Genomic DNA, 23,800 nt, shown 5'->3' with positions numbered 1-23,800 from the left:
CTTTCTAACCTACGTGGGATCTGACAAGATCAGGCATCTCTGACGCCACAACTGTTTTCTTTTGGCCCAAAGTTCTTTAAATTCTTGATTTATTTTGGACACGTCTCAGTTGACTCAAATGTAAATGACTTTTTTATTTTCCCAATGGTGCCTCTGATTATCTTTTTGGGAGATTTTGGTGTCTTTTCTGAAAAAGAAAAAAAACTTTTCAGTTTTAAGTTGAAATTTGCCTGAAGGGAGATTCTATCAAAGCTAGACTGTACATACTAATGCTACCAGTGAGGTTAAAGAGGGTCAAAGAGGCTGACTTGTCAAAGAAACTATCACCTTAGTTTCTTATTATCCACATTGAAATGCATCTTTAATTTGCCCAGCAGACATATGAAAGGACAGAATTCTCAGCTTTTACTTTCCAAGCAGCCGTTACTGAAACAATTGCCTGTGACTGAAACTATAACTGTGCTGTCGAACAAAATGTGATACCAGGTTTAATAAATAGTCTGCAAATGAAATCCTCTGAGGGCGGCTTTTAAATTAGAATTTCCTCTTGGAACAGCAAACTGAAGATACATACCTGAAAGAAGGCTATTCTATTGTTAAATGGCTGAAATGAATGCAATGAGTGGTTATTGGTGACTGAAGCAGGAGTCTCAAAATTGAAAATGACACTAAGTACGTTTTGATGCAGAAGACGGCAAAACATTCTGATTCATATCACTTTTGTTATTTTCATTCAAAGCACTGAATAATCCTGATTTCCAGGAAAAAGTGCTTCAAAGACAAAATAAAAAATGATTTGTGATGTTGATGCTCCATTACCTGTGATGGTTCGTGAAGATAAATTATTATCATATTAATGCTGCTCCATCAATGAATGGCTGGGCAGAGAAGACATTTTCAGGGCAGAAACATGTGCCAAGGACACTAAAAGATGTTGTCGCTAAGCCGCATACAAAATGAGTGAAAGGATAAAGCATTGATAAATTTGAGACTTTCATTCTCTTCATCATGTTTAACTTCTCTGACCTTTCATCTAAAATCACACTTCTGGCAGCCCCATCCTACAGACCCAAAGACCAACTCCAATCATTCTTGTGGCCAGTCTAAGGCACACCTGTGCAATAATCATGCTGTCTAATCAGCATTTTGACATGGCACACCTGCGAGGTGGGATGGATTGTCTTGGCAAAGGAGAAGTGCTCACTATCACAGATTTAGACAGATTTGTGAACAATATTTCAGAGAACTGGTTATTTTGTGTATGCGAAAATGTTTCACATCTTTGAGTTCATTCCATAAAAAATGGGAGCAATAACAAAAGTGTTGCGTTTATATTTTTGGTCAGTGTAAATGAACTTTTTTAATCCTCACAGTTAATTATTCATTACAACTTCAACACGCTCAGCAAAGTTTGCATGTCAAGTTAATGCAGTTAATTTATCTTGAACAGATAAGCCCTGCTATCCTATGACTAATTTATGTTATTAAATATAAAAGCAGTAACATGTATCAGCAGTTTGCCAGACGTTGCTCTCGTTACAGCCTCCGGGGGTTTAGCAGGAATCCTTTTAGACTCAAACGTGTCCATGCGGGGTGAATATTTACCTCTTAAAGCAACATATGTCTGTTTTTCACGATGAATCTGATTAAGTTCGTCTGGATGTTTATACAACTGGTTTGTGGCAGGCGTCCAGCAAGTCTGCACATGCTGTGTCTTTCTTTCAGAATAAAAGCTCAAATTATAACCCATGTGTTGTAGCAAATTCACAGCACAACAGTCACGTTCCCTTCATGTGCATGACTGTTTAAGTAGGAAATTTTACTAAATGAGACTTTGTGTCCACAGTGGATCAAAAACAGCTATTTAAAATTTAAATATCTGGTGTGGATTGAAAGGAAATGCTCAGGGTGGGGACTAAAATGTATAGTTTTCCAAGAATTGAAAATTTTTATTTTCTAAATGATTTTGGCATTGTACTGCATCTTACCACCCAAATATTTAAATTTTCTATTGGATTACATAACTTATAGTTTTTTACTTTAAGAATAAATAGTTTTAGAATGCTAAATACATTTCAGAACACATGATAGAAACTCTGACATAAGAATCTCAATGTTCATATTTGTAGGAACATCGACAGTCTTAGACCAAATCTGAATTATGATGTAATCCACAATCGCTGGTGAGCTACGTTAGCAGGTAGCTGCCGCGCTCGGAGTTTTATAACTAGTTTTATAACTTTAAATAAAAGCGTCATTACTTTCCTTAATCATGTAAACTTGTGTGCTTCAGAGCACACCCACTTGAAGAAATATGTTTCCCCCTTAAAAAAGCAAGTTTGGACAGCCCTAACACTCGAAACGTCCTACAGTTGTAGGGGTACGGAGAAGCCAGGAGGTAGTAAATGTGGACAAGCAGAGTATTTTCTAAATCTTGTTAGAAATGGCGACTTGTCGTAATTTCAGGAAGGCACTCGGCAGTGTTTTACAGGGTACTACCAGTTCAGTCAAATAACTCACCTGTTCAGCGTCCTATTTAAGCCAGGTGCGCAGTTGTTCATTCTCTTTCTTACCTTCAGCGCTCATTCTTCGCCCCTCCCTCCTCCCCGGCTTCCACCTGTGGGCTCCGTTAAGGGGGTTTTGTTACCCGAATGTTTTATGGAAATTTCTCATGGAATTGAACGGAGCCTTATGCCAAACAAAAAAGATGTGAATGCCAACTTAAAGAATGTGAAAATTAAGTATGTGGAATAAATATTTCTTACTGCAAGAGTTGTCTTACTGAAATTCTTTTAAAGGGCCTATACCATACTATTCTTAAACCTTTTATTGTAAACAACATCCATTTATATGATAATGTTACAGATGAACCTGTTGAAGGTATTAACAAAACTGTGGCCTAATGTTAAATCACTGATCTGAAGTCACTTTTTAATCAGTCAAACTAAACTGAGCTTGAAAAAACAGCTGTTTGATCAGGATAGTTTTCACCCATTTGGACTCTATAAAATGTAGACAACAGATATGAACAGCTGCTAAAAGCTGCCTATCATTTAGTAGTGCAGAAGGGACGCTTTTTGGAAAATCTTTCAAAACATTTTACAACTAAACTATCATTGTTTTGTGTTAATGCATTTCTTATATTGTTTTGTTTCCTTTAACATGTACAGTATGTTTACCTGCTGTATTTCTGAAATTTCTGCAAAACTCATGGCAAAAAAATTCAGATCTGCAAAGTTTAAGTTAGAATTTGTTTTATTGTGGCAAGGCAACATTTTAGACATCTCCATTAATTAATGTGTTTTATTATATTGAAGCTGTGCCAGAAAGGGTCCAATAAACCATGGCCACAAACACACAATCAAATAAAACGTTGTTTTGGTAGAAATTTTTGCTTGTGGTTTGTAATTTAAATCAAAACGATTCCTGAGGTTTAAAGAGAACATCATAATGGTGAGAAATTTTTTTCTTCTTCTTATTTTTAGATTCTCTGTCACGGTGCCTGGGTCAGCCCCGCCCCCTCAGCTTTGCTCCTGATTTCCACCAGCTGTGACCACTTCACCCTCATCAACCTGCCTGCTTTTAAGGAGATCCAGCTCATTCATTCGACGCCAGTTCGTTGCCCCTAACGGTGACTACGCCTGGTCTGCCTGCTCATGTCTGTTTCCCTTTTGCCTTGCCTTGCTCTCATTCTATGCCTCTATGTCTCAGGATTCACCAGAACGAAGGTCACCCGTGTGGAAATCTGCTGTCACTCACCTGCTGCCTTGACGAGCCTCGGAGGCTCGGAGGTTTTCTCCTTCAGTGCCAGTTACTTTTTCAACAAGCGCCACGATACTACTACTCCGACCACAGTAAGATCACGCTAATCATCAACTCCCTTCGCATCAAAGCGTTACAATGGGCTCAGGCCTTCCTATCTGCCAATCCGATATCTCATCTACCATTTGAACGATTCATTGATGAATTCAAATTGGTGTTTGATCAGCCCCGAAAGCAAGATGAAGCGGCACGCAAGCTGCTTACCCTCCGACAACGTAACCGCTCTGTCAGTGAGCACATCATAGACTTCCGCATCCTGGCGGTGGAGGCTGGTTGGTCCGACCCGGCGCTCCGTGGGGTTTTCTACCAGTCTCTCAATGAACCCATCAAGGATCATCTATGTACCCAGCCGGAGGCTAGCACTTTCGAGGAGTTAGCTGCTGCCGCCTTGCGTTCAGATATCAGACTCCAGGAACGTAATTTGGATCGGAGCCATGTTGCCAAGAAAACTCCTATGCTAACGCCCCTAGTCACTCCTATGGACTGTAATCCTGCTCCCCGGTCAGAAACTCCACGCACGATCACTGAAGAGCCCATGCAAATCGGGCATTCTAAAATCACAGCGGAGGAGCGGCTAAGACGTCGCAATGAAGGTGCGTGTTTCTATTGCGGAGAATCAGGTCATCAGATTAACCAATGCTCCCGTCGTTTAAACTCCAGAACCCCCCGCTAAAAGACCGGCCGCGGGAGGATCGTTCAACTATGCTTAATGATTTTTTGTTCGTCCCGGTCAAGTTTTGTCACCAGTCCAGAATTCTTAACTTCCAGGCGCTGATCGACTCTGGCGCTGAACAGAGTTTAATAGATCAGAGTATCGTTGATCGTTTAGCTCTGCCCACTGAGCAACTCCCATCTCCTGTCCATGCTGCTGGTCTAGGTGGGCAGCACTTATCTGTTATTTCGCACCGCACCAAACCTGTGATGCTTATTACCTCCGGAAACCACCGCGAGTTCATTCAGTTTTTTGTCACTCGCAGTAAATCACTCAGTAAATCTAAAGCTTCTTCTTTACCACCTCACAGACCCTATGATTGCGCCATCAATCTACTCGATGGCGCCCCCCTTCCCAAGGGTAGGTTGTTTAACCTTTCGGGTCCCGAAAAGAAGGCTATGGAGCTTATATTCAGGAAGCCCTTGCTCGGGGTCACATTCGTCCCTCCTCATCCCCAGCCGGGGCCGGGTTTTTCTTCGTTGAGAAGAAAGATAAATCACTCAGACCCTGTATCGATTTCCGTGAACTGAACCAGATAACCATTAAGGATAAATATTCTTTACCCCTCATCAGCTCGGTTTTCGATTCCATTCAGGAAGCACGCATATTTTCTAAACTCGACCTCCGTAATGCTTACCACCTCGTGCGAATGAAAGAAGGAGATGAATGGAAGACCGCGTTTAACACTCCCTTGGGACACTTCGAATATCTTGTTATGCCGTTTGGTCTTACTAACGCCCCCGCCACTTTCCAACGTTTGGTCAACGACGTGCTCAGAGACTTTTTGAATCAATTTGTATTCGTATGTCTGGACGACATTCTGATTTATTCGAAAGATCCCAATATCCACCAGAACCATGTGCGCTTGGTTCTTCAAAGGTTAGCGGAAAATCAGCTATTTGTAAAGGCAGAAAAATGTCAATTCCACACCACCAGCATCCCCTTTCTTGGGTACATTTTTTAAGCTGGCAGTATTCGTCCTGATCCTGCCAAGATCACTGCCGTTTCCCAATGGGAGCCTCCCTCGTCACGCAAGAAGCTCCAGCAATTCCTCGGTTTTGCTAATTTCTACCATCGCTTTATTAGGAACTACAGTTCCATAGCTGCGCCCCTCACTCGTCTCACATCCACCTCAATACCTTTTCACTGGGACTCCACGGCTCAAGCTGCTTTCAACACCCTTAAGAAACTGTTTGTCTCAACCCCTATCCTCATTCAACCGGACGTTTCCAGACAATTTGTGGTCGAGGTTGATGCCTCCGACTCCGGTGTGGGGGCTGTTCTGTCCCAACGAGAGGAGTCATCAGGAAATCTTAAGCCTTGTGCCTTCTTCTCGAAGAAATTGTGTCACCTGCAGAACGTAATTATGATGTGGGCAATCGTGAACTCCTTGCAATAAAACTGGCTCTCGAAGAGTGGCGCCATTGGCTGGAGGGAGCGGCTCAACCTTTCATAGTCTGGACTGATCATAAGAATCTGGAATACCTACGTTCAGCCAAACGACTCAACTCCCGCCAAGCCCGCTGGTGTTTGTTTTTTGACCGGTTTAACTTTTCCATCACTTACAGACCCGGCAGCAGAAATATCAAACCGGACGCCCTCTCTCGCCAATTCTGTGATTCAGAACATCCTGAGACGGTCACCAGCATCCTCCCTGAAACCTGCGTCATAGGCAATCTGACATGGGACATTGAAACCAGAGTCATTCAGGCACAAGGTGAGGAACCTAACCACCCCACTCCTCCTAAAGGCACACTCTATGTCCCCTCGTCTGTAAGGTCGGCAGTTATCACCTGGGCCCACACCTCTCGCATCGCCTGTCATGGAGGAGTCGCACGTACTCTCAACCTGTTAAGAAGACGCCTCTTCTGGCCTTCCATGAATAAGGACGTCAGGGAGTACATTGCCGCCTGCTCCACCTGCGCACGCTCAAAAACCTCCAACTCTCCACCTTCAGGGTTATTGAAGCCTCTGCCCACGCCAAATTGTCCCTGGTCTCACATCGCAATCGATTTTGTCACGGGCCTTCCCATGTCTCAGGGTAACTCTATCATTCTCACCGTAGTTGACCGATTCTCTAAGTTTGTCCATTTCATAATTTTCTTAATATATGTTCCCCAAAATATGATAAAAATACAACTTTCACCGGAGTGGGTCTTTAAAACAAGAACAAAACCTGGTGTTTGTTTTTTTTTTGATGACGCTCATCAGTTTACAGTGGTCACTTGCTATAGTGGTTTACCTTTTACTGTCTCACGGTTTTGCCGTTTTTTTTTGTAAGTGTAGTTTTGAATGCTACTTTTTTTTATTTTATTTGGCGCACTGCATCCTTATTAGCTAGATCTTGTCAATCAATCTCCTCTGTGCTGTGACTCCTGTACAGAATGTTTGCAAAATTTACATACATCTCCGATCGGCAGCTGATCTTTTTTTTTGTTGTTTAAGACTTTTTTTTAAGGGTTGAGAGTTTAAAAATAAGAAAAAAAGTCTGAAAATGTTCCTGTCTGTCTGAGAAAAGTGTCCATTGAGGGGTTTTACAGCCTTTAAACATTTTAACAACTCTCGCAATAAACAGGAGCTCTGTATTTTACATTGGAGGCTGAATTTGTGCTTTCTTAACTGTTTGTTTTTGATTAACAGATGACTGTACATCAGTAGCTGAAAAAGTGACTTCAAAGGACTCTCATTCAATCCAAAGTTTAATGTAATCACTGACTTTATCCATCACTCCTGTGTAAAATCAATGATTTAACTGTTTTTTTCCCCTTTACAATTGTTTGTGCAGCTAGAGGAGAATAACTACTGGAGGGCTTGTTAAACACTGGTCGGGATTCTATTAGGAGTTGCGCTCATAAAAGTGGACATCTGACGTCTGCATTGCATTAAACCGCGATGAATGGTTGTCTAAATGCAGAAAGTCTTAGATTTATTCCTGTTACAACCATGACAATAAGTATCTGGAATATCCCATCATAGGTACACAAGCCAGCAAGATATGATTTTGTGAGAATCAAGTCAATTTATCGAGTAACAAAAACAAAATACGTCAAAAACATAAAATAACAGGTCCACTGTTCAAATGTACAGTATGTGTGTAATTTGTGGCTGTTTCAATCCCCAAATTTAGTGAGTTTCAGCAGGTTTCAAAGTTAAGTTTAAAATACATCACTGCAGTCCAGTGACGTGCGGTGAGGTTAATGGCTGGTGAGGCACTGACGTCATCAGTCAGATTTACAAACATATGAACCATACTGAGTAACTTATTCACCATTTGATTGACAACAGTTAACGTGTTTTGTTTAAAATATCATTTCAACATTTTTTTTTTCATATACAAACTGCAGCATAGAAAAAAGCACAAACGATATCATTGTCTTACCTTTACTTGTAAATAAAGTCCATACGCCGCTCCTTCTGAAGAAAATGACTTGCCGCTTGCTATCACTTCTTCTAGTATTTTTTAGCGTCATAATCTCAGGGCTCACCGGCGCCCCCTAACATGAGGCACGAAAACTGCTGGCCTCACCCAGCGGCTTTTTTGCCAGCGTTTAGCGCTCAGCACAAGAAACACGTCCCTCACATACAGTTATTTATAAAAACAAACACTGTACATCATATACATCTGCTAAATTATGTAAACTCAACTCATATAGTACAAGTGATTGAACCGACATACAGAGAGACAGCAGTACCGTCTGACTGCATAGGTATTGCGCAATCCAAGGTGAGGCTCAGCGGGCTGGTGCCTCATCGCATCTCACTTAGTATCTGAATGGCAAATGCGGAAATTCAGCAATTTTGAAAAGAAAAAATACCCAAAAATGGTACATTTAAATGGAAAATGACTGCAAAGCACAAATTACTGATTAAATATAATAATTAAATTTATTTTTTCTCTTTTCTCCCCATAACGACAGGTGAGGCACAGCCTCACCTGCCTCTCCTGACTGCACGTCACTGCTGCAGTCAACATTTGGCAACTGTCTGACCCTCGAATTGTTACTGTTGAAGTCAGCTGCAGTCACCTAAAGAATGAGCCTAGTCAGAGAAATGAAAAAGAAAGATTTTTTTTACTAAAGTGTTGAGGCGTTAGGTTGTGCAAAGCTTACAGTTGTGGTGGAGAGGTCTTTTCTGGAGTTTCAAACATGTTTAATAGATCCGGTTTGATCTGTAAGCGGTGCTGCACTGCCTGGAAATCCACTTATGACAGCCTATCCAGTTACTAGTCCTTTTTCTAAAAAACACACTCAAGCAAAGAGCTAATTGTTGATGCTGCTCTGGTTTTTTATGGCGTTTCTGCTGTAATCCGGATGTGAACAAATGATGCTCTTTAACTGTGCGGAACAAAATAAAATGAAAAATTCTTGCAAGGGCTTTTTAATATTTGATAGCAATCCTCTCCCTTTTTCTTGGGGCGTCAATTATTTCCTGTCTGCCACAGCTGCCAGCTCCACTGCAGTGCACAGCAGGTGTCTGTGTGTTACAGATGAGAAAAATGAGGATCAAAACAAACACCAAATTGCAAATACACAGGCAGGATTGAATAAAATGTAAGATCATAGAGGAAAATTTTGCTTTTTGTTAAGTTGTTCTAAATGAAGTGTCTCTGGGTGTTAGTTTTTACATGATAGGTCTGTTTGAAGTCTAAAAGGCCTGGTATGAGTCTCTTTTTTTTTAAATAAGTAAATTGAGCTCATGTTAGTGGACAGATACAGTCATTCATTCATGCTTTGACCGTGGAGGCTTCCTCTCACCCATCCCTCCGTCTCTGTGTGATACCAAAATCCTGTGGAAGCATTTAAAGCTTTCAGTGTTTTCTCCATCACCTCAACCCTCACATGTTATACAGGCAGACTCATGAAAGGGGCGGCGGACGAGTCAGTCTTACCTCAGAGGGATAGTAAATCAAGCCCGAGTGAGCAAAAAAGGCACTCACTGTTCCATTTGAGAGCGATCTGGCTGTGAGAAATGTGTGCCTGCTGCTGCTTCCTTATTACCCGGTACTCTCACTGACGACAACATATTGCAGCTGAATTAGGAATGAAACTTTAAAACAACAGATTACTAGAGGTAGAACCCACTGCTAGTGTGGTTGCAATTGTGGAATGACCCATTAAAATGTAAAATCACACTGATGTTTGGCCACTGAACCTGTTTCCATTATCTGAGTGCAGAGACAGCTTTTTAGTCCCTGACTGAAAGCCTGACAAACGGTAAACAAGGTATTTTGATTTGCCACGTCAAATTGCAGGCAACCGTGTCCCTGATGTCAGAATGTGCACTGAGTCAGCTCCGTTGACATAGCGATGGCAGATACAGAGCAAATGAAACGGAGAGGCAGTGATGACTGGACACAAAATGTTCTCTATACTGGCATCAAACGGTTTTCAGCAGCATTTTCTGAGAGTAAATAAAATATGCAGATTTGAATACAGATCAAATTACCTCCCACTTCCCATGGATATTTATTTCACCCATAATTCAAGGTAACATTCTGTTTTCAATTTAAGTATTAGTCACATGCAGCTATTTGTGGTGCTGACCCGTACGCGTGCTGCATGGAGAGTCATAGAGAGAGGAGGGGCCACATCTTAGAGGGAGCACTGGTGTGTCTTGTAGTTTTCTTAAGGCTGCCACTTTAAGAGATGTCATGCAAATGGTGTGCAGTAAGTTGGGGTGTAATGATTAATTGAATAATCAATTGATGATCCAACCAGATGGATCTGTCTGAGGCAAGTGGTTATAATCAAATAACACTAAACTATAAAACAAAAAATTCTAAAATACATAAATCGATTACATTGATTGTAGAAAACACCATATGAATTGAGGTATAGTAGGTTTATTTTACTCTAATGTTAAAAATTACCAATTGCCATTACGGCAGACAACACACGTGATGGCAGCAAAAAGGATCAAGCCATCAAAACAGTCCCATGTGTGGAAACTTTGAATTTTGTTGAGACACGATGATACAGTGTGGTAGAATGTTCTAATAATGTTTCCTTTGTTCAATTTTGATGTGGAAAACAACAGTGGGCGGTACTTCAACAAAAAAATCTAATGGATTAGCCACAATTCTTGTTTACTTGTTTGTTTGTACAAATATACAGTTCGATTTTATTTCTATAGCCCAATATTTTTTATTAACAGTTCTTTTTTTCACAAAACATCGACATTACCTTCTGCACAGCACCTATGCAGAAGTGACGTTTTTTGTTCTTATTGTTCATTTCTAGCCTTATAAAGTTCCATCGGTGACATCTTGTAGGTTTTTTGAATATATGTAAACTTTTTCTTTGTTTTAAACCTTCATCCAACCTGTTCCATACATCCACAACACAAATCAATAAGCACATTTTCTTAATGAACTGCTTTTTGAAGTCCTTGAACATGTGTTGTGTGTTTATTGGAAATAAGTTGTTTATGGCTTTATACATAATAGGCGCTGTTTTAAGTTTCACTAGTTCATGAACTATTCAAATGGCCTTTTTTTTAAGATATATAAACACTGTAGATTTGATTTATAAGTATTCCCCTAAACTTCTTCACCGTTTTGTAAATATGATAGTATTATGGATGAATATATTAGTAAAAGTACTTTGTGAGTGAGCGTATGATGCATTTTTCCCAACACTGCTATGCTTTTAGCCAGTTTAGCTCTGACTTGTTTTTTTTTTGGCTTTATTTTATGGTCCATAATTACTCAGAGGAATTTGATTTCAGTCGTTCTTTCCAGAACCTGATTATCATTTTTTTTTGTGTGTGTGTGTATGTTTTGTGTGAATTTTCAATTTCCTGTATACCTTTTTTGGCATTCGGAGCAGACAGCAAAGTAAGAATTTTATTCTGGAGGGAAACCCGTTTCTCACTGTGCATATGACGATAAACCTTTGAATCTTGAATCAATAGCAGTTTTTATTTCTACATCTGCAGGAACATGGCGATTTCAAAAAATTAGTAATTTTGTTTTGTTAACATTGAGTTAGGGTTTATTTTTTGTCGAACCATTGTTTTATGTTTCCTTAATTCTGTATTTACCATTTTGACTACTTCACTGAGGTTGTCCCCTGTACATACTTGTGTCGTCGGAATATAAAAAAGATTTGAGTGTTTTTGACACCATGTGTATATTATTTGCAGTGGTGGACAAAATTATTGGTACCCCTCAGTTAAAGAGAGAAAGTCCACAACGCTCACTGAAATGACTTGAAACCTTCAAAAGTAATAATTAATTAAAATTTATTGAAAATAAAATAATCAAAATCAGCCATTACTTTTGAGTTGCTGAATGACATAATTATTAAAAACAAAAAACAAAAAAACTAATGAAATAGGGCTGGACAAAAATGATGGTACCCACATCTTAATATTTTGTTGCACAATCATTTGAGGCAATCACTGCAATTAAACCGTTTCTGTATTTGTCAATGATGGCTGGTAAAAAATGAAATTGTTTTAACTTATTTTAACATGTGAAGCTTTTAAGGTAAATATGATGAATTAGTCACTGTATTTTGTGAAATCAGTTTTGGGTTTTGTGAAATTGGTATAATGTATGTAATTTTTGCGTATGGACCCCAGGAAGACTAGCGACCACTATGTGGAAGCTAATGGGGCTCCAAATAAATAAATAAATAAATAAATAAATGAGCCTTCTGCACCTGTCGACAGGTATTTTGGCTCACTCCTCATGAGCAAACTGCTCAGGTTTGACGGGTGTTTTCTCCCAATGGCATGTTTCAGCTCCTTCCACAGATGCTCAATGGGATTCAGATCTGAGCTCATAGAAGGCCACTTCAGAATAGTCCAACGCTTTTCTCTTAGCCATTCTTGGGTGTTTTTGGCTGTGTGTTTTGGATCGTTGTCCTGTTGGAAGACCCATGACCTGCGACTGAGACCAAGCTTTCTGACACTAGGCAGCACATTTCTATCCAGAATGCCTTGATAATCTTGAGATTTCATTTTACCTTGCACAACTTCAAGACACCCTGTGCCAGATGCAGCAAAGCAGCCCCAAACCAGAACTGAGCTTCCTCCATGTTTCACAGTAGGGACAGTGTTCTTTTGGTTTTATGCTTCATTTCTGAGTCTACAAACATAGAACTGATGTGCCTTATCAAAAAGCTCCAGTTTTGTCTCATCTGTCCAAAGGACATTTTCCCAGAATCTTTGTGGCTTGTCAACATGCATTTTTATAAATTCCAGTCTGGCTTTTTTATGATTTTCTTTCAACAGTGGTATCCTCCTTGGTCGTCTCCCATGAAGTCCACTCTGGCTCAAACAGCGACGAATGGTGCGATCTGACACTGATGTACCTTGATCTAGGAGTTTACCTTTAATGTCTTTGGAGGTTGTTCTGGGCTCTTTGGATACAGTTCCAACTGTCCATCTCCTCAATTTGTCATCAATTTTCCTCTTCCGGCCACGTCCAGGGAGGTTGGCTACTGTCCCGTGGGTCTTAAACTTCTGAAAATATGTGCCACTGTCGTCACAGGAACTTCAAGCTGCTTAGAGATGGTTTTATAGCCTTTACCTTTACGTTGTTTGTCTATAATTCCGTTTTTAATGTCCTGGGACAATTCTCTCCTTCGCTTTCTGTTGTCCATGTTCAGTTTGGCACACACCTTTTCACCAAACAGCAATGTGACTATTTGTCTCCCTTTAAATAGGCAGACTGACTGATTATGGGTTTGAAAACAGCTGTGAGGTCAATTAAAGGACATACCTGAGTTCATCATGACCCCCTGGACAATTAGTTCTAAGTCTTTTACCGTCATTTTTGTCCAGCCCTATTTCATTAGTTTTTTTTGTTTTTTTTATAATTCTGTTAATTAACAACTCAAAACTAATGGCTGATTTTGATTATTTAATTTTCAATAAATTTTAATGTATTGTTACTTTTGAACGTTTCTAGTCATTTCAGTGAGCATTGTGGACTTTCTTTCTTTAACTGAGGGGTACCAACAATTTTTTCCACCACTGTAGATATAGGGTGAACAGTGCTGGGCCTAAAATTGACCCTTGTGGTACTCCACAGCTTAAATTTACCAGGGATAATTTACAATCTTCAAGTTGTACAAACTGCCACCTGTTTTTAATATAACTGTTGAACCAATTCAATGCCAGTCCTTGTATTCCATATCTTTCCAGTTTCTTTACTAAAATATCATGATCAACAGTGTCAAAAGCCTTTTTCAGGTCGACGAACACTCCTACTGTGAACTCTTTATTATCTGTGCCATTTATAATTTATAGTCTTATCCTGAATGTTGTTACATACCTCATTTTTAACAACTAAAAAGTCTGGATAATTTGTTTTTTTTCTTTGTGTTTTGTAATTACACTCTTCAATACTTTCCAGATTCTTTCAGTATTTGATTTCTTTTTTTCTAATATTTTTGTATAATATAGAAAAACTGAATGCCTGCGTCAGAGACATCAAGACCTGGATGACAATTAATTACCTCCTCTTGAACCCAGAAAAAACTGAGGTCATTATACTAGGTCCTTAAAACCTCAGAGATGCTCTGTCTGATCAGATAGTCTCCCTGGATGACATAAGTATAGCCCCCAATTCCACAGTTAGAAACCTTGGGGTTTTACTTGACCAGGATTTATCATTTAAGGCTCACATATCTCAGGAGTGCAGAACTGCCTTTTTTCACCTGCGGAATATTGCTAAGATCAGAAATATACTTTCTAAGAGTGATGCTGAAAAACTCATCCATGCATTTGTTACGTCGAGGCTGGATTACTGTGACTCCTTGTTAGCAGCGTGTCCTAAGAGTTCCTTAAGAAGTCTCCAGCTTGTTCAGAATGCAGCAGCTAGATTGTTAGCAGGAACTAGCAGAAGAGATCACATCACTCCTGTGTTAGTTTCGCTCCATTGGCTCCCAGTTGATTATAGAATCAAGTTCAAAGATCCTCCTATTAACCTATAAGGCCTTACATGGAATGGCCCCGTCCTATATTAAGGACCTCATAGTCCCTTACCATCCAACAAGAACACTTCGCTCGCAAAATGCAGGACTGCTTGAGGTTCCTAGAATTAGTAAAAGTACGGTTGGAGGTAGAGCGTTTAGCCACCAAGCCCCTGTTTTATGGAATAAGCTCCCAGCTCATGTAAGAGAGGCCGACTCAGTTTCTACATTTAGAGTTAGACTGAAAACATTCTTCTGTGGACAGGCTTATTGTCAGACTAGTTAGTATTCAGAGATTATTTAACTTAGTGTTAATGTGTTTAAATTAAAATTAATAACAATAAGAATTTGTTTTTAGTAGGCTGCTAGAAGTTGAAGCTGGGGTAACTGGTGCACTGGGGTTCTGTCCTCTTTTCTCATCTACTTCTACCCTCCTTCTCTTCTCTATTCTTGATCATTATTCATCATTTAGTTCCCTCTGTTTTGTGCAGTGCGATTCATGTACTCTCCCTCTTTCCCTCTCCTCTCCTGGGGAGTGGGAGTGCTTCCAGATTCCAGTTGACTCCTCCGTGCTCCTGTACTTGACCGGGTACCTCGTTTCTGGCTCGCCTCTACTCCTGCTCCTACACCTGGCTGTGGTTCCTGTCTCCGGCTCTACTCGCGCCCCCGACTGTCCCCACAACTCCGTCTGGATGAAGCTCGTCTGCTGGACTTTAAATATGTAGTTGTAGAATTAGATAAGTTAATTCTTCTCTAAGAGTTGTGGTAAATCGCCTGTCCGTCCTGGGGGAGGATCCCTCCTTCATGTGGACACCCCTGAGGTTTCTTCGTTTTTTACGGAATCCGTTTTTTTTAGGAGTTTTTCCTTACCGCAAAGGGGGTCTAAGGACAGGGATGCCAATATAGCTTAGTCAGTTTGTTAGTTCATTTTAGTATTTTCCTATTGAATTCTACGTATTCATGATCCTTTTGAGTTCATGTTTCACTTTTTCAATTACCGATACGAAGCCCATTGAGACTGTTGTTGTGAATTTGGGCTATATAAATAAAATTGAATTGAATTGAATATAACAGTCTTTCTCATAATACCAGTAAATTTGTTTTACTATTTTTTGTATCGCTGTTTCGCTTCAAGAGTTCCATCTTTTAAAAATTGTTTGTATAAACTGTTCTTTTTTTCATGCATTTCTCACTCCAGTTGTCATTTAAGGATTTTTTATATGTTGTTTTCTATTACAGGATTTTGTAAATGGGCAATTTTTGTCCTATATAAATGTAAACCCCTTCGTAATTATAGTACATTCTGCTTTCAATTAAGAATTAAATCACCAATTTGTAATATTTAATCGTTTTTTCTCTCCTCATTTTAAATACTAAAATGTTATTATTATTTATTGAGCCTGAATTCCAAATGAAATTGTCAGTTGAGAATTGAATGAACTATGGTTGTAAAAAATGTCCATACAATCGTATTTCAGAGTGTTCATAAATGTTACTAAACATCAAACATATGAAATTGATTATGTTAAAATAACAGCAAAGTTTTGACTTTCATTTAAAGGAACATTTATTTTTTTTAAATATGTTTAGGCTTTTATTTAAAAACAACTCAGTTTTTTCAAGATGTGGTCATATAGCAATTCCCTCTTTTGTCGACTAGATATTTACAGCAGAATTCATTTCTTCTTCAAAGAAAACTAGCAATGTGACTTATCACAACTTTGCTCAGATAAAAAAATAGACTATTTAAAATAAAATAAAAAAGGACTCGGAAAAACTTTACAAATGTATTCTTCCCTGTTTATGCAAATTTAGCAGGACTATTAGATGTGTCTGCCATTTCCTTTAAAGTTTACACAAAAAAAACAAAAACAGTGTAATCAGTAGTGTGTGTGCAGGGCGCCAACAATGATTGACAGACAGAAAATTGAATAAAATTAAATATTATACTAGCAAAATTATCACCATTTTTACAGTTCCGTTTGAAAATATGTTTTTTTAAGGAAAATAGCATGACATGAAAATAAATTAAGGTAGCAATTCAAAGTGTCATTCTTGTTAGCTGATAGTGATGGATGGTATTTTTTGTTGAGTGCAACGCTCTCATTTATTTTGGATCAATGAATATAAATGAAGATAAATCATGTTCCGTTCAGTGTTTCCTCCATGTGCACATTATTTAAACGTACTGTAATTTTATTATGTTCATAGGTACATACAGAGAAAACTCTGTTTAGTTTTAGCTACAGGCACTATTGTGTGTTTTGACACAGCCATTTGTCACTTTGCAAACTTCAGATGCATCCGGTAGGTTGCTGGTTTCTGCATCCATTTTAATTGATAACCTTTAGCTGGTTTGTGTCTTCTTTCCAGTTTTCTGCTAGCTGAGCAGGAAGGATGCTTTGAGTTGATGATTACTTAGTAAAATCTGATCATTTTATAAGCTTAGTTAAACATTGTTTGTCTGGAAGGCAAAGGCTGGACATTATTCAGAGCCCACAGGGACTTCATGACTGCACAGCGTGGCCTGGCTCTGTGACACAGGCGGAGGAGTGGTTCTTGAAATGGGTCTGGAAACAAAAAAATATTGATATACTTGCCATAGATTATATTAATTTATTTAAATGCATCTTTAAATGCATCTTTAAAAAGCATGTTTTAACTGTTGTCAGTTGAAGTAGATGTGATTAGGAAAAGGTACAAAAAAGTAACAAGGTTAGAAAACTTGATTCTTAGCTTGTAGCAAGAAAATGGCAAAGGCAAAACAACAAATTACCCTGTGCTGTGCATCTTTTTAAAAACACCATAGGATGGAGCAGAAGCAAAGGAAAATGTCACGTCTGCTTTATATTGGCACACAGTGTGTTGCAATGACACTTAGCATGACTTGACATTTAGCTGTTTGGTGCGATGGGTTAGGGCAGTGTTTTTCAACCAGTGTGCCGCGGCACACTAGTGTGCTGTGGGAGATGGTCAAGTGCGCCGTGGAGAAATTGCCCTCATTAACTGATCTAAAAACATTTTCCATCTCCAGGAAATCAGCTCTTTGTTCATCAAAACTGGCCCTGATAAAACACTGAGTAATTAGGAATATAAAAGATCTTAAAATTACTTTTTTTGTGTGTTTATTTAATTCTATTAAAGACATTTTGATAAGAATCACGGTACCGCAATTTAGCTGCAGCTATAACTGTGTAAGGAAAAGTCCCGCCCCTTCAACTGTCTCCGCCAATCATTCTTGAAGGCTTAATCACATGTCATCAGTCTGACCAATCAGAAGTGGTTAAAGTCTTCACTTCCTTGTTCTTAATTCTGCTGATAAAGTCCTTCAGTTCTAACAAAAATACCAGCTAGAGCTCGTCTTTAGCTGGTGGTTCATCTCTTAGAAAAAAACAGCTGCAACTTCCTGCTTTTTCTGCCACAATTATCACAAAAATCCACGTGAGATTGCGCGCGCGGGGGGGGGGGGGGGGGGGGGGGTCGATCAGTACAGACCATGAATTTCTGCTTCTTTTTTTTTTTGGATGCTGGTGTGCCGCGGGATTTTTGTCAGGGTTAAAGTGTGCCGTGGCTCAAAAAAGGTTGAAAAACACTGGGTTAGGGTAATATTATGGGGGGTTAAATTGAGCCACAAAGGGCAATTCCATCTTGAACAAAATCCCAATTTCCACACAATAGACACTGATTTTTGTTGTTTTTATTTTTTTTTATTTTGGGTTCCAAAAGAGGAAAATAATATATTTTGCAGTTTAAATTACAGATAAACGTACCTACAGAATAAAAGATCTAAAACAAAGACTTCCAGAGTTTGACTCACTGCAGCTCTGTTACATTTGTTTCAAACAACCACAAAAAATCCTTCAAACTGAAAAAAATGCTGCTCATTAAAAGCTTTAGGTAAAACACTTCCAATGGTCAGTTTTGAATTGTTTAATTTTTGGGCAAATTCTATGTACACTAAGTGCAAACTAACAAAAGAGTAGAGCATTTATGATTTAAATGCTTCTTCTTCCAATTCAGACATGGGTAAACATGTTGTTACTAGATGAGCCAGTGCTTTCTCCTTTCTTTAACCTTTCTGTTTCTGAGAAACCCTGTTTCAAATCTTTGAGCCTTTGAATTTGGCTGCATTCATTGAGATGTTTGGTCCTCATCTGATCCACACAAGAAGACCTTGTTTCTTTTTAAGTCCACTGGAAAAAAAACAAAAAGCATAAATCGGATGAAGTGTGACTCTTTCAAAATAATGGTAAATATCCATTGAGTAACCAAGGTGCCGTGATGAGGTGTAGTTTCAATGTATGGGATGGGAGGTTGGCGCCAGTGCTCTGCAGCGGAGCCGCCAGCAGTGTGCGAAAGTGTGTGTGAATGGGCATGTGACTGTAAAGCACTTTGGAAGGAAGAAGGTAGAAAAGCGCTATATATAAGTATACGCCATATACCAATTACCATGTTTTTTAGTTCTACTCCGACTGCTTGATTTTCCATTTTTGTCTTTCTATTTTAACTTCCTGTTGCAATTTTTAGGGGGCATTGACAAATGCAGATGCTTGGCTATCTGGTGATCTGTGATTCAAATCATTCATCTTATGAGCTGCCGTGAAATCAATAAAGTTTAATTCAAATCCCTGTCATGGAGTGACATTACTTTTTTGCAGATAATGTGCTTCCCTTCAGGCATTCCTAAAAGTGCAAAAGTCTAAACAAGAACACAACTAAATTAAGGAAAAAAGTCCCTCCCTAAATAAACAGAACAAATTACTGAATGACAGCACAGGACCATGAATCATTTTGAAAACTAATGAATGTGAGCATGAAAGCAACATTTATTCAGTTCTTTTATTTCGGATTTTTTTGTGTCACAAGAAAATTAATTTGTATCTGAGCTTATGCTAATGATACAATTTGAGACTTTGGAAAACAATTTTGCTAAAATTAACATTAACCAAACTATTTTATTTAATTTTGCGATCAGTTCTTACACATATCTGCCTTTTTTTTTCTGTAACATGCAGCCTTTCCCAATCCTGCATAATTTCTGGACAGCACTCTACTGTGGCATTTCTGCCATTTTCAGCGCTTTGGAAACAACCTGCAGGTAAACACTTATCTTGTTCTCTGTAAACTAACATGCTTTTTCCTGCTGTAATGTTACTTTCTCTGCATGAGCAAACTCAATTTCCTTCTAAATCTTTTATTTTACCGCAATTAATGCCCGATAATCCATCTTTCTGGTGAGCCACTGTTTATGAAAGCCTCTCCCAAAGCTGCTATAGTCCACGTGTTGACTTCATATCAGAAAGTCTTTCAGTTTATCAAGATTATAAAGCATCTTTCTCATTTTTCTGTATTACCAAGTCAACATTTGGGTCTTTTTATTTTAGCAAAATTTACTGCAGTTTACAATAGATCTCATTTCCTAAAATGTTAATAGGAAACACCCAAAACTCTTCATTCTGGTCCTGTAGGAGGCTCCTGAAAATGGATTTGCTGCAGAAATACTTGAAACGCTTTTTCCCAGACCATAAACACAGGAAAAAAAGAAGAATCACACAAGCTGAATGTGTGGGCAGAACATCTATGCAATAATTCTTACAGTTTGCAGGCGCGTCAGTTTTAAAACATGCTGTCAAATCACCAAAATATTTTAAACTCAGTGGACCCACACATCTATCACATTAACACAAAACTAGCAGATATATATGCAGTCTTGCCTCAGTGCTGGGGAGCAGAGCAGCCCAATTTGAGGATTCTTCACTCACATGACAAAATTATGATTCCCTGGGAAATTTCAAGAAGAAAATTAAGGCGGAGAATTTTTTTGGTCCACATGTCCATCCATGGGAAGATTTTTAATTTCTAATGATCTACCGCTCTGCTGAAACTATGTCCTTAAAACAGGTTTTCTTTATTTAGCCTAAAAGAAGCATAATCAGTTATTTAGCATTTGCATGTTTCCCCACTGTGCAGAATAGCTGCACCTTAGCCATCTCATTTGTAGCAAAAAAAGACAAACCATTTTCCATGGTCCATAATTCCTCAACCTCCAATAGAAAACCTTATTTCTTTATAATAAAGGTGAGTTTCTGCTTTTCATCTGACATTAAAGGTGTGCCGAAAAAAGGTTGCTTTTACGGATGTTCCTCCCATGCCTCTCCATATCCCAAAAGTTTCAAATTAAAATAACCTTTAAAAGAAACCTATTTTTTAATACATTTTTCTAGTTTTTATAAAGAACACCTAATATCTATATACATTCTTGTACTTAGCTAATGTGTACAGCCTTCTGGGTAAAAATGTCAAAGAAAAATAAAGTAATTGAAAAGAAAATGCAGATAAGAACGACTCTTTAAGAGGAGGAAGGCTGACCTTCAGATGAAAAGAGCTGAAGGAAATGGATTTGACGGTGGGAAAACACAGGTGGCTGATAAACAGGTACAAGGACATTTGTTTTCTAAAGAATGTGACTGTTCTGCAAAAAAAAAAAGGTTAAAATCAAAACCAGCCGAGGCATAGTAGGGGTGGGGGATACTGGGAGTTTGGGTAACGATCAGATACCGTGTAGTTACAGGGCCAGTATCGCCAATGTTGATACAGATACTTTTTCTTGAAATGTTTGATTACAAAACATTTTTGAAAATACCGGTACTCAATGTTTTGTTCTTTAGGTCTAAAATAAAAAACAGAACAGAGACTTTCAACAAATGAAAATGTTTGTTAACTAATTACAACAATCTGAACTGAACATGCGTCAACTATAGAACATGTGTTTTAGAAATGGCATTATACAATAACAGTAAGAAGGAAACAGTAACAAGTGCAATATTTCAAAAAAGATACTTCAATGTTATGAAACTAAAAAATAAAAAACACATGTTTTTAAAATAAAGGCAGTACTAAAATAACAAAGTCACTAGTAAAAAACAAAAAAGTAACCAAAAGTAACACTGTAGTACAGTTAAGTTAAAGTCCCATTGTCACGCGCCTAGTGTGTGAAAAGTGTTCTCCACATATGGCCTCTCCTCTGGGGGAGCAGTGAGCTGCAGACACAGCCGCTCAGGAACCATTTAGTGGTTTAAATACCAAAAAATATAAAAATGTAAAGAACACAACAAACTATCCTGCTATTAGTGCAAACTTGTGGCTCTTTAACAAATCTCTCTGATGCCTGATGAAGCAGGATTGGAAGGGTTAAGGTATGAGCAGCAGGGGGGGGGGGGGGTTTGCAGACAGACAGTGTTACCAGATTAGGCAGGTTTCCACTCAAATCAGGCAATTTTTTTTGGCTAATCTGTCAACTCTGGAGACAGACAGATGCTGCGCTCAGATGAACCCCGTACGTAAATTTGAGCTCTTTACTGTACGATACTATTGACAGTATCGATACCATCGATACTCAGATCGATCCGTCGACCTCTAAAGCAAAGTATACAAGAAAATATGATTTATAATACATGGTTATGATGATATTTCCTGTTTGGGGATTACAGAATGAGATCATATAGGTTGTTTTCCCTCTTACCACACAGTAAAAAGAGAGTTGAATTTGTTTCTCTATTTTGTCCGGAAATGACGGAACCAATGAAAATTTTATTTAGCATGAAGTTGACTTGGTTTTGGCATTGGTGACGTTTACAATGTAAATACATTCACTGCCACTTAATCAAAAACTATTTTCTTCTCATCCACCTGCTAAAGGAATGCAACACTTAATTTGTGGAGAATGAAACTCACTAAATCAAAAAACAGACTAACCTTTACAGAGAAGAAACTGCACATGGAACATTGGCACAAAAAAGTAAAGCTTTTCAGAAAAAAAGAGCCCTTTCAAAACACAAACCAACTATTATGAAGTCATAGTCCAGAAATACAGGAAGTTGGATAATGAATGAGTTATGAAACAATGGGGCTTTACTCAGTAGTAGCCATTTCAAGTTTTTTTTCTCATTTGTTTGATTCAACTCAAGAAAAGCAACGAGGTCTTAGAGGTCTATTTTCATGAAAAAAAAGGGATTATTTTCTTTTTAGAAGCTTTAAACCAAAGTCACAGTTCCTGTGCTGGGGTAATTGAATTTGTGGTGCTTTTGTGTTTGGCCTGCACAAAGCATTTGGATAATGAGGGTTCACAGTTGTGGTCAGATCAATGCAGCAGCAGGAAGCTGGAACACCAGCGAACAACACAAGAAAGAACCAGCCTGCACTTTTTGCATATTTTTGCTGCGTCAGTGTCACATGTTCCTTCATTTAAAAAAGAATAACACTCAGGAAACAAAACAAATAATAGATGTCATTTAAGGCGAAAGACATGATGGGGAATAATAAATAATCAACACATGTGAGTATTTTGCTTTTGATAGCATTGTAAAACCAAAAGAAGTAGTTAATACAGTTATCAATTTGAAAATAAAAAGGAAATTTTGTGTCATTGGTTCGTGCAATCAGTACGGTGGCCCTGAAATGCAAATCATACCAACAAATCACTTGATGAAAAAACATATTTAAGATCACAACAAAAATCAACCTCATAAGGCTCGAGCTAATATTACTGTAGCCAGTTAACCCTTGTGCTATCTTAGATGACCCACCCTAACATTAACGTGTTCTCCCTACCATGACAAAGGTGGATAAAGGTGGAAAGATTTCATGTAATCCATGGACACCAGTGAGGTTCACAAATCATTGAAGAAAAAAGGTTCAGAGCACTGTCTAGTGGGTCTAGATGACCCAACTCCCAATGTTAACGTGCCTAGGATAGCACAAGGGTTACGCTGAATATACTACTGTGGTAATATAACCCGAAATGTGATGTCCACACATGAGGACGCCAGGTCTTAAGATGTTAAAAAAGCAAAACAAATAATAAAGGCCAGGCAAAATAAATGGGCTCCTCTGGGCCTTTGTTCTCTGGAAGGCTGTTTGAGTGGTTTGGAACAGAAATACTAAGAGTAGAATCACCACATCATTTCCAGGCTTTGTGCAAATAAACAGGTTTTTATTAGTGGGGATTTTAGAGCTTTATTTCGGCGCTACAAGGTCACCGTGTTGAAAGCCAATCATCAACAGGAGCACAAAAGAGTAACCAAATGGAAATTTACTGTAATGCTTGTGGGTCTCATGTTTTTATTCTGTTGAAACCCGGTGACTAAGCCCATTTATTTTATTTATTTATTTATATAAAGGTCTGAAAAGGTTTACCGGTACTTTTTGTTTTTTTCGTGTTTTTTTTTTTTAATAACGAAACCAAACAACTGGAATTTTACTTTAGATTTAATTGTTAAACTGTACTTTTGGGGATAACTCACAAAGTCATCTTCCGTGATGTGTCAAATATCTGGTTCTGACT

At 38.5% G+C, this 23,800-nt stretch overlaps 1 long non-coding RNA gene across 1 annotated transcript; it reads left to right on the top strand.

The window, feature by feature from the left end:
• The first annotated feature begins 3,327 nt into the window (after nucleotides 1-3,327).
• LOC144984142 (uncharacterized) lies at nucleotides 3,328-7,124 on the top strand. Its single transcript, XR_013647808.1, has 2 exons — nucleotides 3,328-3,631; nucleotides 3,712-7,124. It is a non-coding gene; the product is annotated as an uncharacterized LOC144984142 (long non-coding RNA).
• The last annotated feature ends 16,676 nt before the right edge of the window (nucleotides 7,125-23,800 follow it).

Source organism: Oryzias latipes, chromosome 15 (assembly GCF_053564925.1).
Source record: "Oryzias latipes strain Hd-rR chromosome 15, Olatipes_Hd-rR_3.1".
In the NCBI taxonomy this organism is placed as follows: domain Eukaryota; kingdom Metazoa; phylum Chordata; class Actinopteri; order Beloniformes; family Adrianichthyidae; genus Oryzias; species Oryzias latipes.
The sequence above is the reverse complement of the archived record's forward strand: the minus strand, read 5'-3'. Positions and strand labels throughout refer to the sequence as shown.